Source organism: Anolis carolinensis, unplaced genomic scaffold, assembly GCF_035594765.1.
Source record: "Anolis carolinensis isolate JA03-04 unplaced genomic scaffold, rAnoCar3.1.pri scaffold_11, whole genome shotgun sequence".
NCBI lineage: Eukaryota > Metazoa > Chordata > Lepidosauria > Squamata > Dactyloidae > Anolis > Anolis carolinensis.
The window spans coordinates 3,529,843-3,547,548 of record NW_026943822.1 but is presented as its reverse complement, the minus strand read 5'-3'; the positions used below and the strand labels follow the sequence as shown (position 1 = coordinate 3,547,548).

The window sequence follows — 17,706 nt, the reverse complement described above, 5'->3', positions numbered from 1 at the left end:
AAATACAGTAATTACTACATAGCATTACTGTGTATTGAACTACTTTTTCTGCCAAATTTGTTGTCTAACATGATGTTTTGGTGCTTCATTTGTAAAATCATAACCCGATTTGATGTTTAATAGGCTTTTCCTTAATCCCTCCTTATTATCCAACATATTTGCTTATCCAACATTCTGCCGGCCCGTTTATGTTGGATAAGTGAGACTCTACTGTATATAGATATCTATGGGATAGCTCTGCATGGTAGGAACAATTCTAAAAAAAGGTGCTGTACTTTCAACATTGGTGAAGATGAATTTTTGCAAATACTGTACCTTCCTTTCCAGTCACTGCCCTGGTGCCCGCTCTCTACTTTACGAACATGTTCTTGCATAACTTGAGTCTTTTTTATCCAATTTTCTTTAATGTTGGAGCCTGCAGTCGTACACCTTGATCTTTGGCTCATTTATTTTTGGTAGCTTCTGTTGCCTTCCTTTTAAAGTGAGTTTTAGGATTCAAGGCATTACATCCTGCAAAGAAAATGGGATCTTGTCCCTTATGTGTTCCTGGAGCTCAGTCTGATATGAAATGATCCACCAATTATTTCCTCCTTCTTCTTCTTCACTAGAGGGCTCCCTGCAGCAGAAAGGATTTCTTTCTATCTCCAACCAAAGGAGAAATTCCCAAAAGCCACAGCTTACGGTAATCCACAATTTGCAAGTAGTGAAGCTTGGCAAGTTCTTTGGATTTGGGGCCAGGTGCCAAAAATGCAAGGTGTAGCCATTTTAAAAATTAGATGACTATATAGCACTTGAGCATTTTCCCCATTAACCTATTACACATTACACATGAGTTGGGTTTTTTTGGAAAAAAAGATAACAATGAAAACAATAATGGAATACAACAGGGGTCCTCAAACTTTTTAAACAGGGGGCCAATTCATGATCCTTTGGGCCGTTGGAGGGCCGGACTATAGTGGGCCGAGCAATAATAATAATCATTAATAATAATAATAACAATAATAACAACAACAATAAAAAGGGTTGGAAGAGACCCTTTGGGCCATTGAGTCCAGTCCCCTTCTTCCTTTGTGGACCGAAAGCACAAGCAAAGCACCCCTGACAGATGGCCACCCAGCCTCAATGTTAATAATAATAATAATAATTCTAAATTAAAAGACAAAGTATGGATTGTCGATGCTGCAATCCCAGGGGACAGCAGGATTGAGGAGAAACAACTGGAAAAGCTGGCACAATATGAGAATTTAAAGATCGAACTGCAAAGACTCTGGCACAAGCCAATCAAGGTGGTCCCAGTGGTGATTGGCACACTGGCTGCAGTGCCTAAAGACCTTGGCCTGCACTTAAACACAATCGGCACTGACAAAATTACCATCTGTCAGCTGCAGAAGGCCACCTTACTTGGATCTGCCCGCATTATTCACCGATACATTACACAGTCCTAGACACTTGGGAAGTGTCCGACGTGTGATCCAATACAACAGCCATCAGAATATCTGCTGTGGACTCATCTTGTTGCATTTCAAATAATAATAATAACAATTGACAAAATTACGATCTGCCAACTGCAAAAGGCCACCCTACTGGGATCTGCACGCATCATCCGAAAATACATCACACAGTCCTAGACACTTGGGAAGTGTTCGACTTGTGGTTTTGTGAAACGAAATCCAGCATATCTATCTAATTTGCTGTGTCATAATAAAATAATAATAATAATAATAATAATAATAATAATAATAATAATAATAATAATAATAATAATAAGGGTTGTAAGAGAAGAAGAGACCCCTTAGGTCATTTAGCCCAACCCCCTTGTGCCGTGGGGGCCGGATAAATGGCTTCGATGGGCCGCATTTGGCCTCCGGGCCTTAGTTTGGGGACCCCTGATATACAGTATTAGTCTCAAGCTTTTGGCTTCATTTGGCCAGAATTCAGGAATGATTGTTGATTCTTTCCAACATCCTCATTAGAGCTTGTTGTTGTTTGAATTTTATTTTGTTTCCCCTTCCTTCCAGGGTTCTCATAAACATGGCCATTGTCCCAAAGGCACTGAGAAGGACTCCTCTTGAATGCTTAATTAGTTCTCCATTAGCATTTTTTACGGGGAACAGATGCCGCCTTCCACCCTGGCATACAAAGCCATCTGTTGTTCCCTGCCATGGCTGACATGTGGAAGAAGTGCTACTCCTGCCACTTTATTTAATAGCAACATGCTTTGCCGTCATTTACTGGGAGCAAGAGGGAATCTGACTGTGGCTTTGCAGTGCTTTGCTAAAACACAGGTGTAGTGAACATGAAAGAAACATTAAGGACCTCAATATCTGAACACTCTTTGGCTAAACAAGAAGACTTTTCTTCCTGGAATAGCTTCTTATGAATTTCCTTAGAATGTTGCCTCGCCAGACCTTGGACCCCAGGAAATGATTCTTCAGTTACTATAATCTATATATATAAAAGACTGATGGCATCACGGCGACTCACAAAACAACAAAACTACAGGCCCCCCAACCTCGAAATTTGACAACACAACCCATCATCCACGCCTCTAGGTTGATACAACAAAAAGAAAAGAAAAATAAAGTCCTAATTAGAGAGAGAGAGGAATAATTGCTTTAGAAGGCTAAGCTCCTCCAACTTGGTCTCCTAGCAACCCAATAAAAAATAATAAAAAACACTAAAAAATAATTAAAAACACTAAAAAATTAATACAATAAAATACTATAATAACAGGAAATAACTAAAAATAGTACAAGAAAATAATAAAATATAATAAATAAAAAGATAACTTACAATAAAATTAATTAAAAAATACAAATAACGTCAAATAAAAATTACACAACAATTTTTAACCAATACCACCACCACTTTGCCATAGCAACCAATACCACCACCACTTTGCCACCACCACTTTGCCATAGCTGGGCACAGCTAGTTCTTTCATAATACACTGTGAAACTCAGGGGAACACACAGTAGGTTTGTGCAAGAGCCCCTTGGGCCTTTCTCCTGTTTTACCTAATATAATCTTGGTTATCTCTGGGAACGTTTTCTCTTCCATGTCCCCAAACCAGCCCCACTCCTGTGACACCCAATGAAGTTCCCAATGCCCTACGCACCCTTTAGTTCTTCCGGACTGGGACCCATTGTGTGGAGAAGAGATGTCGGAATGTTTGTTTAATTTATATTATTATATTATAACCACTGCCACCAATTGTAAAGATGTTTATAATGCGGCCACTAGATGTAAAGGGGATTATCTATGCTTGCCACCACGATGGGAAGATATAGCCACTAGCTACTTAGAGAGGAGGCCCTTTTAATTTTTGTTTTTCTTCTTTCTTCTTGTTTGTTTTTGATGGTAATATATATATGACAGAAGCTGAGATGCTTAAAAGAACAATAACACATTTATTCTGGCACAAAGCTTAATGGTTACAGTAACTTTCTCTTTAGAGGCACTTTGGTTAACAGTTGCAAAGCTAGAATGAGGTGTTTCAAACTTCTTAAAATGTCACTTCTTTCTTTACTGCTCTAAACAGTAGTCACTCTATGAATTACAATCACAGATTATCTGTTCCTCATCAGGAGACAGACTAACTTAAAATAAGTCACCAAACGTATTTTAAATTGACTCAAAAATAAGCCTTTGAGTCTCCCTGATCCCTTCAACTGAGGGTCAGTCTTCACTGTACCTCATCAGGGCACAGACTGACTGCTTCTTTTTCAAACCTGCACTTCTCCACCAAACCGGCAGTTGGCTCCGCCCACTTCTCCATGGCAACCAACTCATGAGTGCAGAGTAACTGAAATAGTGACCCTTTTAAAACGCAATTAAACATGACACCTGCAAACTAAAAAAATTCACACTTCGTTTCACATTGTATTAATCAGAGCTAGAATATTAAAACCCATTTCAGCCCATTATCGCTTGCTCCACCGCATTCCTTTCCGATGGGGTCCTTCTCCTGGGTGAATCAACAAATAAACACAAGCTTTCAAATGTATCAATGACAGTTTATTAAATTTCCCTCCATGTCTGGAGTTCTTTGGAGTGCTGTCTCTGCTGAAATCCTCTTTGGCCACTGAGAATAAAGTCTCTGATTTTGCCTGTCTCATCTAGTAAAGGTAAAGGTTTCCCTTGACGTTAAGTCCAGTCGTGACCGACTCTGGAGGTTGGTGCTCATCTCCATTTCTAAGCCGAAGAGCCAGCGTTGTCCATAGACATCTCCAAAGTCATGTGGCCACTGGCATGACCGCATGGAGCGCCGTTACCTTCCCGCCGGAGCGGTGCCTATTGATCTACTCACATTTGCATGTTTTTGAACTGCTAGGTTGGCAGGAGCTGGGGCTAACAGCGGGCGCTCATTCCGTTCCCGGGATTTGAACCTGGGACCTTTTGGTCCGCAAGTTCAGCAGCTCATCTAGCCTTCTGGAAAGTTTGACACACTGGGTTGCAAAGCTCATGGAACACTGTACGGTGTGCCACTGGGCAACCACCTTAGGGGTCCCCTATCCAACCCACTCAATTATATGCTAGTTTTCCACATGCAGGGACTGCTTTCTTCCACTTGCCTTTATATAGAACAGTGATGGCCAACCGATGACATGTTTGTCAGCACTGACACGCCTAGCCATTTTTGCTGACACACTGTTGCATGCAGATTGGTTGGATGATTAATGTCTTTTGTGGCCAAATTTGGTGTGATTTGGTCCAGTGGTTTTGTTGTTTACTCCATGGGAATTATGCACATTACACACAGACACAGACACACACATATATATAACCATTATTTATTTATTTATTTACAGCATTTATATTCCGCCCTTCTTTCTCACCCCGAAGGGGACTCAGGGCGGATCACATTACACATATAGGCAAACTTTCAATGCCTTTTAACATAGAACAAAGACAAGACAAACATAGGCTCCGAGTGGGCCTCGAACTCATGACCTCCTGGTCAGAGTGATTCATTGCAGCTGGTTTCAGCTGGCTTGCTCTCCAGCCTGCGCCATTATTATTGTAGTATATTATTATATTATTACTATTATATTATTATTATATTATTCATTATTCATGACTACACTGAAACTAGAATAGAGAGAAATCAGCGTGGAAATTGCAAGAGGTACCATAGATTGTTGTACATGGAAATAAGGGTAGTAAATAGTTTTTGATTTATTAAATACAGTAGAGTCTCACTTATCCAACACTCGCTTATCCAACGTTCTGGATTATCCAACGCATTTTTGTAGTCAATGTTTTCAATATATCATGATATTTTGGTGCTAAATTCGTAAATACAGTAATTACTATATAGCATTACTGCGTATTGAACTACTTTTTCTGTCAAATTTGTTGTATAACATGATGTTTCTGGTGCTTAATTTGTAAAATCAGAACCTAATTTGATGTTTAATAGGCTTTTCCTTAATGCCTCCTTATTATCCAACATATTCGCTTATCCAACGTTCTGTCGGCCCGTTTACGTTGGATAAGTGAGACTCTACTGTACAGTTATATATTACAATTATATATTTTTGTTATCTAAACTATATATATTGAGAAATTATGGTTTTTTTCTCGAAGTGACACGCCACTCAAGTCATGCTAGGTTTTTTGGTGAATTTTGACACACCAAGCGCAAAAGATTGCCCATCATTGATATAGAAAAAGGCTGCCTTAATATGGCAAGAGAAAGGCAGAATATTAAACCAATTGCTCCGATAATGTATCAGACAAAACAGTCCATTTAATGATGTGAACTCCTGACTGCAGTCTGACGCGGTCCAGCCTTGACAATATTCACCACATACCAGGAGGAATTGGGCCAGTTGTGGGTATCAAAGAGGGCAAAAGATTCAAAGCTGCCTCCAACATATTCCAGTATACATTAGCCCAGCATCGGGTGTTTTTTGCTAGCCACTCGGTGTGATATTTGATATTTTGCATCACTTTGTGGGGGGAAATGGACGGCCTCTAATGGAAAGCTGGCTTTTTAAAATTATAATTTAATGGATGAAGCTGCTTTGTTCTGAATGAGCCTCTTGAGACAAGGGCCCGGGCTGCAACCTCCGCAAATGGATATTTAGGGGCAAAATGTTTCATCTCAGTGTCTTCGAAATTGCTGCTGAGCAATATTTTGTGCTAAGAGCTTTGTTGTTGTGGAGCTGACACAGGCGGGAAACAGCTGTAGTGTATTCCAGTTTGATGACACAAAATGTGTCCAGTGATGCCAAAGCACCCACCTATTGATAGGAAATTAATTGTGCAGAACGGAGGAGAAAGAGCTTTCCAATACAGTAGAGTCTCACTTATCCAACATAAACGGGCCGGCAGAACGTTGGATAATTATAACATATTGTATATACATATAATATTCATATTATATTGTAATACAATATAATACTAATAATACAATATAATATTAATTATATATTATACTAGCTGTGCCCGGCCACGCATTGCTGTGGCGAAGTATGGTGGTATGGGAAATAAAGTATTGAGGAATTGGTGATAGTTAAGGTAAAGGGTCCCCTGGGCTCAGTGGGTTGCTAGGAAACCAAGTGAGCCGAGCTTAGCCTTCTAACTGGCAGCAATTGGATAAAAACAATTATTCCTCTCCTTCTAATTAGGACTTTATTTTTCTTTTCTTGTTGTTGTATCAACCTAGAGGCATGGATGAGGGGTTGTGCTGTCAATTTTCGAGGTTGTGGGGTGTTTACTTTTGTTGTTTTGTCCACTGCTGTGATGCCATCACTCTTTTATATATATAGATTTTACATGTAATATTACTAATAATATTACAATATATTGATACAGTACAATATAGTAATTTATTACCAGTATTGTACTATGCTAATATAATATTGTATGTAAATTTAATTTGTAAGCCGCTCTCAGTCCCCTTCGGGGTGAGAAGGGCGGCATATAAATGTAGCTAATAAATAATAAATAAATAAATAAGTGAATATGTTGGATAATAAGGAGGGGTTAAGGAAAAGCCTATTAAACATCAAATTAGGTTATGATTTTACAAATTAAGCACCAAAACATCATGTTATACCACAAATTTGGCAGAAAAAATTGTCCATTACACATTAATGCTATGTAGTAATTACTGTATTCACAAATTTAGCACTAAAATATCACGATGTATTGAAAACATTGACTACAAAAATGCGTTGGATAATCCAGAACGTTGGATAAGTGAGTGTTGGATGAGTGAGACTCTACTGTACTTTGTCTTTCTGAATGTACACCTATACGCTCCCCCTGAAACACAAACTGCTGTTCAAGTACAGTAGAGTCTCACTTATCCAACATTAGCTTATCCAACGTGCTGGATTATCCAACTCATTTTTGTATTCAATGTTTTCAATACATCATGATATTTTGGCGCTAAATTCGTAAATACAGTAATTACTACATAGCATTACTGCCTATTGAACTACTTTTTCAGTCAAATTTGTTGTATAACATGATGTTTAGGTGCTTAATTTGTAAAATCATATCCTAATTTGATGTTTAATAGGCTTCTCCTTAATCTCTCCTTGTTATCCAACGTATTTGCTTATCCAACGTTCTGCCGGCCCGTTTATGTTGGATAAGTGAGACTGTACTGTAATAAAAAGAAAGCAGAAAATAGAGTTTGCTGGGTCAAGGACTTTGCCTAAGTGGCTGCCATTTGATATTGATCTCAGAATTAATGATGGCTACATTTATATTCCTCGATCAGTCCTTCATAGTCTAAAGTAGCCAAGATGAGAACGAGCTGGATGGGAGAAGTAGCTTTTGTTGCAATGTATAAATCCAGACTTCATTGAAACAGAAGCTTTGGAGCTGGCGACGGAAAAACTGCCGCTTCATCCTTCCAGTCCTCCTTTCTTTTTTTGGCATTACAGTAGTTATCCAAAATAAACAGGCTGGCAGAATGTTGGATAAGCGAAAATGTTGGATAATAAGGAGGGATTAAGGAAAAGCCTATTAAACCTAATTTGATGTTTAATAGGCTTCTCCTTAATCTCTCCTTAGTACCCAACATATTTGCTTATCCAACGTTCTGCCGGCCCGTTTATGTTAGATAAGTGAAACTGTACTGTATATAGGTAAAGGTTTTCCCCTGACGTTAAGTCCAGTCATGTCTGACTCTGGGGATTGTTGCTCATCTCCATTTCTAAGCCGAAGAGCCGGCGTTGTCCATAGACACCTCCAAGGTCATGTGGCCATAGGCATGACTGCATGGAGCGCCATTCGGGGAGATGGGGCGGGGTATAAAAATAAAGTTATTATTATTATTATTATTATTATTATTATTATTATTATTATTATTATTATTATTATTATTACCTTCCCGCCTGAGTGGTACCTATTGATCTACTCACATTTGCATGTTTTTGAACTGCTAGGTTAGCAGAAGCTGGGGCTAACAGCGGGCACTCGTTCCACTCCCAGGATTTGAACCTGGGACCTTTTGGTCCGCAAGTTCAGCAGCTCAGGGCTTTAACACACTGTGCCACCAGGGGCCCCATATCTATATATATAAAAGGGTAATGAAATTTCGGCCTTGAAGAAAACAACAAAACTACACATCCCAGAAACACTAAACTTGGCAGCACAACCCCTCATCCATGCCTCTACGTTCATACAACAAAAAGAAAAGAAAAATAAAGTCCTGATTAGAGGGAGAGGAATAATTGTTTTTATCCAATTGCTGCCAGTTAGAAGGCTAAGCTCCGCTCACTTGGCCTCCTAGCAACCCACTCAGCGCAGGGGACAGGCAGAGTTAGGCCTCACTTAGGCCTCTTTCACACTGCCTATAAAATACAGATTATCAGATTTGAACTGGATTATATGGCAGTGTAGACTCAAGGCCCTTCCACACAGCTATATAACCCATGTATAATCTTATATTATCTGCTTTGAGCTGGATTATCTTGACTCCACACTGCCATATAATCCACTTCAGTGTGCAGTCGGACACAACTGGACTTAATGTCAGAGAAAACCTTTACCCTTTACCTTAACTACCACCAATTCCTCAATACTTTATTTCCCATACCACCAGACTTCGCCACAGCAACGCGTGGCCGGGCACAGCTAGTAAAGTAGAGTCTCATTTATCCAAGCTAAACGGGCCGGCAGAAGCTTGGATAAGCGAATATCTTGGATAATAAGGAGGGATTAAAGAAAAGCCTATTAAACATCAAATTAGGTTATGATTTTATAAATTAAGCACCAAAACTTCATGTTATACAACAAATTTGACAGAAAAAGTAGTTCAATACACAATAATGTTATGTTGTAATTGCTGTATTTACGAATTTAGCACCAAAATATTACAATATATTGAAAACATTGACTATAAAAATGGCTTGGATAATCCAGAAGCTTGGATAAGCGAAGCTTGGATAAGTGAGATTCTACTGCACAGACTCTACTGTATTTACGAATTTAGCACGAAAATATTGCAACATTGACTACAAAAACAATGACTACTAAAAGGCAGGCTGCCTTGGGTAATACAGAACCTTGGATAAGTGAAGCTTGCATAAGTGAGACTCTACTCTATGTTGGATAAGTGAGACTCTACCGTATGTTGGATAAGTGAGACTCTACAGCAGGGGTCCCCAAACTAAGGCCCGGGGGCCAGATGCGGCCCTCCAAGGTCATTTACCTGGCCCCTGTCCTAAACTTTAGACTTAAAGTCTACCTGGTCTTTGGAGGTCTCTTTGCTTACTTATAGCCTTATGAGATCGTCTAGTTGGTCTTTGGAGGTGTCTTTGCTTAGCTATGGCCATATGAGACCATCCAGATGGCTTTTGGAGGTCACTTTCATTACCTATGGTCATATGAGACTGTCTAGGTGGCCTTTGAGGGTGCCTTTCCTTACCTATGGTCTTGTGAGACCATTTAGATGGCTTTTGGAGGTCACTGTCCTTACCTATGGTCCTATGAGACCATCTAGATGGCTTTTGGAGGTCACTTTCCTTACCTATGGTCCTATGAGACCATCTAGATGGTCTTTGAGGATCCCTTTCCTTACCTTTGGTCTTATGAGATCGTCCCAAACTAAGGCCCATTGGCCAGATGCAGCCCCCCAAGGTCATTGACCTGGCCTCTGTCCTAAACTTAGTTGGGTTGACCTAAGTCTGAAATGACTTGAAGGCATACAACAACAACAATCCTAATTTGGATTATTTCATCCTAGTCCGGCCCCACAACAGTATGAGGGACTGTGAATCGGCCCTCCACTTAAAAAGTTTGAGGACCCCTGCTCTACAGTATTTACGAATTTAGCACCAAAACATTGCAACATTGACTACAAAAACAATGACTACTAAAAGGCAGACTGCCTTGGATAATATAGAAACTTGGATAAGTGAAGCTTGGATAAGTGAGACTCTACTGTATTTACGAATTTAGCACCAAAACATTGCAACATTGACTACAAAAACAATGACTACTAAAATTATTATTATTATTATTATTATTATTATTAATAATAATAATAATAATAATAATAATAATAATAATAAAAGGCAGATTGCCTTGGGTAATACAGAACCTTGGAGAAGTGAAGCTTGGATAAGTGAGACTCTACTGTATGTTGGATAAGTGAGACTCTACTGTATTTACGAATTTAGCACCAAAACATTGCAACATTGACTACAAAAACAATGACTACTAAAATTATTATTATTAATAACATTATTATTAATAATAATTAAATAATAATAATAATAAAAGGCAGATTGCCTTGGGTAATACAGAACCTTGGATAAGTGAAGCTTGGATAAGTGAGACTCTACTGTATGTTGGATAAGTGAGACCCTACTGTATTTACGAATTTAGCACCAAAACATTGCAACATTGACTACAAAAACAATGACTACTAAAATTATTATTATTATTGACTACAAAAACAATGACTAATAAAAGTATTATTATTATTAATAATAATATTAATATTAATAATTATTATTATTAATAATAATAATAATAATTAAAAAAAAGGCAGACTGCCTTGGGTAATACAGAACCTTGGATAAGTGAAGCTTGGATAAGTGAGACTCTATTTGTTTCCACTAGACAACACAATAGAAGGGGATTCTGGTTTAGAGAATACTTCGCCTTTAAGAATCAACCTCCACTCTCCCCCCTCCTTCCCGTCCAGTCCTAAAACTCCACCCCGGAGCGGCGTTCTGTCCTGGGATTGGTCAGTCCTGCTGTCGCCTTCGCCCAGAGGACGCAGCGATTGGTGGGGCCCCCTCTGTCGTCACAATGGGCCCTTCCCTGATTGGCCGCCTCGCGCAGCGGTGCAGCTGGGCCTGCCTCCGATTTGGGGGAAGCGACTGACTTCCAAGCCCCCGCTGGGAAGCTTGTGTCATGTGAGGGGGGCGCCCGGGAGGGATCTTCTGGGATCTGGGATCACCACAGCAGCAGCAGCAGCCGCCGAAGAAGAAGAGGCCAGGGAGGTAAGTCTTTGCTTTCGACCCCTCAGCACCACTGTTTTGACATTCAGAATTGGATCCCGCTGCTCTCAATTGCATTAAAAGTTAACTATTGAATCATGTTATGTTGTGAGGAGATTTTGCATACCACCTTTTCCCCACGAATCCCTCTCCCAAACATCTCTCTAGGTCTCTTATTGAGTTCTGGCGGTTTGTAAGGTTGTTGTGTGTTTCCCAGACGGTATGTTCAGGATCCGGAAGCATTCTCTCCTGACATTTCGCCCACATCTGTGGCAGGCATCCTCACAGGTTGCGAGGTACAGTAGAGGCCGACGACAATAAAGAGCGCATCTGCACTGTAGACCTAATCCAGTTTGGCTCCACTGAAGCAGCAAAGGCTCCATGCAAATCCCAAGATTGCATAGCACTATATCAGAAGCGAACCGAGGGTGCATTTGTAATGTCTTTAAAACCATAAACAAAGAGTTGTTGTGTGTGTTCCGGGCTGTATGTCCATTTTCCAGAAGCATTCTCTCCTGACATTTCGCCCACATCTATGGCAGGCATCCTCACAGGTTGTGAGGTACAGTAGAGGCAGACGACAATAAAGAGCGCATCTGCACTGTAGACTTAATCCAGTTTGGCTCCACTGAAGCAGCAAAGGCTCCATGCTATGGAATCCTGAGAGCTGTAATAATAATAATAATAATAATAATAATAATAATACAGTAGAGTCTCACTTATCCAACATAAACGGGCCGGCAGAACGTTGGATAAGCGAATATGTTGGATAATAAGGAGGGATGAAGGAAAAACCTATTAAACATCAAATTAATTTATGATTTTACAAATTAAGCATCAAAACATCATGTTATACAACAAATTTGACAGAAAAAGTAGTTCAATACGCAGTAATGCTATGTAGTAATTACTGTATTTACGAATTTAGCACCAAAATATCACGATGTATTGAAAACATTGACTACAAAAATGCGTTGGATAATCCAGAATGTTGGATAAGCGAGTGTTGGATAAGTGAGGCTCTACTGTAATACAGTAGAGCAGGGGTCCCCAAACTTTTTAAACGGGGGGACAGTTCACGATCCTTCCGACCGTTGGAGGGCCGGACTATAGTTGGCCACCGAGCAACAACAACAACAACAACAAAAGGGTTGGAAGAGACCCTTTGGGCCATTAAGTCCAACCCCCTTCTACCTTTGTGCACCGAAAGCACAAGCAAAGCACCCCTGATAGATGGCCACCCAGCCTCAATGTTAATAATTACTACTACTACTACTACTAATAATAATAATAATAAGGGTTGGAAGAGAACCTTAGGGCCATTTAGTCCAACCCCCTTCTGCCTTTGTGCACCAAAAGCACAAGCAAAGCACCCCTGACAGATGGCCACCCAGCCTCAATGTTAATAATAATAATAATAATAATAATAATAATAATAATAATAATAATAATAATAAAGAAGGTTGGAAGAGACCCCTTGGGTCATTTAGCCCAACCCCCTTCTGCCCTTGTGCTGTGGGGGCCGGATAAATGGCTTCGATGGGCCGCATCCGGCCCCCGGGCCTTAGTTTGGGGACCCCTGCAGTAGAGTCTCACTTATCCAAGCTAAACGGGCCTGCAGTAGCTTGGATAAGTGAATAACTTGGATAATAAGGAGGGATTAGGGAAAAGCTTATTAAACATCAAATTAGTTTACGATTTTACAAATTAAGCATCAAAACATCATGTTATACAACAAATTTGACAGAAAAAGTAGTTCAGTACGCAGTAATGCTTTGTAGTAATTACTGTATTTACGAATTTAGCACCAAAATATCACGATGTATTGAAAACATTGACTACAAAAATGCATTGGATAATCCAGAACGTTGGATAAGCGAGTGTTGGATAAGTGAGACTCTACTGTAATAATAAGTTTATTTATATCCCGCCTCCATCTCGGGGCAGCTTACAGCAAAATCAGATACAAAACAATGATAAAATAAAATATGAAACATCAAAGAACAATAATAAAAACCAATAATAATATATACACAGCAGCCGAAAAAACACGACGCGGTATTAAAACATCGAATTAAAAACAATGAGGTTGCAATAGCAGATAAGCAAGGTGCATGTTATGAGTTACAAATTTTAAATAGATAAAGTGCAATAGATTCATTTAAGATCACATTGGGTAGAGAGGAGCCCTGAATTAATATCAAGTAATCGGGAAAAGAGCGACTAGTACAAAAGGTCGAGGAGTATAATTGTAATTATGATGGGGATGTAGTTTTACAAGGACTGTAGCTGCCTTGGCCAAACTGCAAATCCCAAGATTGCATAGCACTATATCAGAAACAAACCGAGGGTGCATTTGTAATGTCTTTAAAACCATAAACAAAGGTTTGTCGTGTTTTTTCCGGGCTGTATGTCCATATTCCAGAAGCATTCTCTTCTGACATTTCGCACACATCTATGTCAGGCATCCTCAGAGGTTGTGAGGTATAGTCGCTTATCCAACCTTCACTTATCCAACATTGTGCATGATCCAACACATTTTGCCTTTTAGTAGTCAATGTTTTTGTAGTCAATGTTTTCAATACATTGCAATGTTTTAGTGCAAAATTCATAAATACAGTACAGTAGAGTCTCGCTTATCCAACATAAACAGGCTGGCCGAATGTTAGATAAGTGAAAATGTTGGATAATAAGGAGGGATTAAGGAAAAGCCTATTAAACGTCAAATTACATTATGATTTTACAAATTGAGCAGCAAAATATCATGTTTTATAACAAATTGATAGAAAAAGCAGTTCAATACATGGTAACATTATGTGGTAATTACAGTAGAGTCTCACTTATCCAAGACTCGCTTATCCAAGGTTCTGGATTATCCAAGGCATTTTTGTAGTCAATGTTTTCAAAATATTGTGATATTTTGGTGCTAAATTCATGAATACAGTAATTACAACATAACATTACTGCGCATTAAACTACTTTTTCTGTTATTGGATCATGTTATTTCATGATGAGGTTCTGCACACAATGTTTTCTCCATGAATTCCTGTCCCAAACATCTCTCTGTGTCTCTTTTTGAGTTCTGGTGGTTTGTAGGGTTGTCGTGTGTATTCCAGACCGTATGGCCATGTTTCAGAAGCATTCTCTCCTGACATTTTGCCCACATCATTCAAGGCTGAGAGAGTGTGACTTTCCTGAGCCCATTCATTGGGCTGTGTGGCGAAGTGGGGATTCGAACCCATGTCCCACTATGCTGGCTCCCCACATCGTATTGATACTCTTTAGGTTTTATTTATTTATTTACAGTACAGTAGAGTCTCGCTTATCCCACATAAATAGGCTGGCAGAACGTTGAATAAGCAAAAATTTCGGATAATAAGAGAAATTAAGAAAAAGCCTATTAAACATCAAAATAGGTTATGATTTTACAAATTAAGCACCAAAACATCATGTTATACAACAAATTTGACAGAAAAAGTAGTTCATTACACATTAATGCTATGTAGTAATTACTGTATTTACGAATTTAGCACCAAAATATCACAATGCATTGAAAACATTGACTACAAAATTGTGTTTGATAATCCAGAACATTGGATAAGTGAGACTCTACTGTATCTGTTTTTATTTCTGAAATTTACCATTTATACTGGAGTCAATGTTTTCCCAGTTTATTGTTGCAAAATTAGTTGCCTCGGCTTATATACGGGTTGGCATATACTTGAGTATATACGGCAATATAATTATAATAATGCTATGTATAGGTTACAACAAATAGGACATGCTGAAAAATTGCAATCTTTTGGAGTAACACTCTCTCCATAAGAAGCCAGATGCTTAAAATAGACCTTTGAGGGCAAAAGTGGGTTATAATGGGTGTTTCATGAATGTGCTTTTCAAGATGCGCTTCTTGTGGTTGTTGAGAGGCGAACCGCTTGCACTTTGAGAAGACGTAAGACAGAATGCTTCTCTACTCTGAGGAATATAATTGAACACCAGAGTCATCTTAATTAAGGCCGTGGAGTGCTGCTTTCCGACCCCTAAATGCCCACTTTGCCACCTGATCCTGGCATATGATCCCCTGGAGTGATCTGGTCTTTGTCTGCTGAGCGTAGAAAACAGTTTGTACAAATGCCCATTAATGCCATTGTGCATTAATGACGATATGTTGTCTGTCCTGCATCATTTTCTTTGTGTGAAAAGGGAAGGGGTGCCGCTTGCAGAAAGCTTCCCAGGGTTGCATGTGCATGCATAGCGAGAAGGCAAGATCATATTTAAAGTCTTCTATTGAGCGAGTTTAATATAGTTCCACATTTCCCACGCGGGCCATTTCCATGAATAAATCACCAAGCCCTTTATTATTATATCCAGTCCTTCAAAGCACTTCAGCAGCAAACAATGAGTCTTGCTTTAGAGATGGATACCAGCGCTGCAGAGCGTCTGCCTTTGTGAGCAAAGGGAGCTGATTCAGAGGCGTTTAGATGAAATTGCTAGCTATTAATGCTCTGTTCTTTGATGGGCTTCCTTTGTGAACATGGGGCTGGGGTGGATGTCACTTAATTCACACCACTTCACTGATTTCCAGCTCTAATATCCATCAAAAAATTGAGAGTCGACTCCCTTGTCTGGTTCCATTTTTTTATGGAGATAACTTAATGCTTGGAGCCTCCGGTGGCTCAATGTGTTAAAGTGCTGAGGTGGTGAACTTGCAGACCGAAAGGTCTCAGGTTCAAATTTGGGGAGCGGAGTGAGCGCCCGCTGTTAGCTCCAGCTTCTGCCAACCTAGCAGTTCAAAAACATGCAAATGTGAGTAGATCAATAGGTACCGCTCCAGCGGGAAGGTAACGGCGTTCCATGCAGTCATGCCGGCCACATGACCTTGGAGGTGACAACGCCGGCTCTTTGGTTTAGAAATGGAGATGAGCACCAACCCCCAGAGTCAGACACGACTGGACTTAACATCAGGGGAAAACTTTACCTTTACCTTTTAACTTAATGCTGACTCTTTGATGAAAACAAGGGGAAGCCCTTAGTCTTGGGTTATCAATAGACTGCTTTTGAACAATGTTCTCCAGTTTACATCCCTATATAGGGATGTTCTTGCTAATAATAATAATAATAATAATAATAATAATAATAATAATAATAATAATAATAATTTTATTTTTGTACCCCGCTTCCATCTCCCCAAAGGGACTCAGGGCGGCTCACATGGGGCCAAGCCCAATCAACATAGATTAAAACGTAGATCAGTAAAATTAAATCATTATAACGACATAAAACAACATCAACATCAATAGCTACCCTATTTCTCTGAAAATAAGATAGGGTCTTATATTAATTGTCGCTTTTTATTTATTTCTCGTGTCAGAAGCGAACCGAGGGTACAAGTTGTAATGGATTTGCAAACATAAAGATTTTTTAAGGAAAAAAAACTTGGCATTAATACTAAATGTCTGTTGCCCAGTAGCTGGCCACTTGGAGAGCCTCTGGTGTTGCTGTAAGAAGGTCCTCCATTGTGCATGTAGCAGGGCTCAGAATGCATTGCTGTAGGTGGTTTGTGGTTTGTTCTTCTCCACACTCGCATGTTGCGGGCTCCACTTTGTGGCCCCATGTCTTAAGGTACGCTCTGCATCTCGTGGTTCCAGAGCGCAGTCTGTTCAGCGCCTTCCAAGTTATCCAGTCTTCTGTGTGCCCAGGAGAGAGTCTCTCATCCGGCATCAGCCACTGATGAAGTTGCAATATCCCTGGAAGGCAGCTCTCTGTATTATCCTCCAATTATATGGATGGAGGTGGGGGCTGTGGCAGAGGGATGCTAGCCTTTCCCCCCCAAAGGCACCTGCTAAGTTATGGCTGAGATGAAAGATTTGAACTGGAGTGATCCCAGGCAGCAGCTCCTTCTCCATCAGTGTACTTCACTTGATCTAATTAAAGCATGAACTGTGCACCTCATCTCCATAATTGCAAAGCAATTTGCTGGTTCATCAGCTTCCAAAGCAATAGACAGCGTTAGGAACAAGTGGAACAAGACAGACAGGACCAGGCTAAATGAGAAGACAGGATATGATTAAGGAAGTATATCATGGAAGAGTGTGAAGTCTCCTGTCATTAAGCATCTACCCTTCTGTGGCAAAGGAGCTGAGGCTGAGCATCCAGAAAATGCGCATTCCAGGACTTGTGTCAAACGTAGAAATTTGTGTCTGGGTTTTTTGCACAAAACAGGAATGTGTGT

General features: G+C 39.8%; 1 protein-coding gene across 1 annotated transcript in view; it reads left to right on the top strand.

The window, feature by feature from the left end:
• The first annotated feature begins 11,315 nt into the window (after positions 1-11,315).
• klhl25 (kelch like family member 25) overlaps positions 11,316-17,706 on the top strand; it is a 30,479-nt gene continuing 24,088 nt past the window's right edge. The window contains exon 1 of the mRNA XM_003229423.4: positions 11,316-11,477. The gene's annotated coding sequence lies outside the window, so the exon portion shown is untranslated. The remainder of the gene's footprint in view (positions 11,478-17,706) is intronic.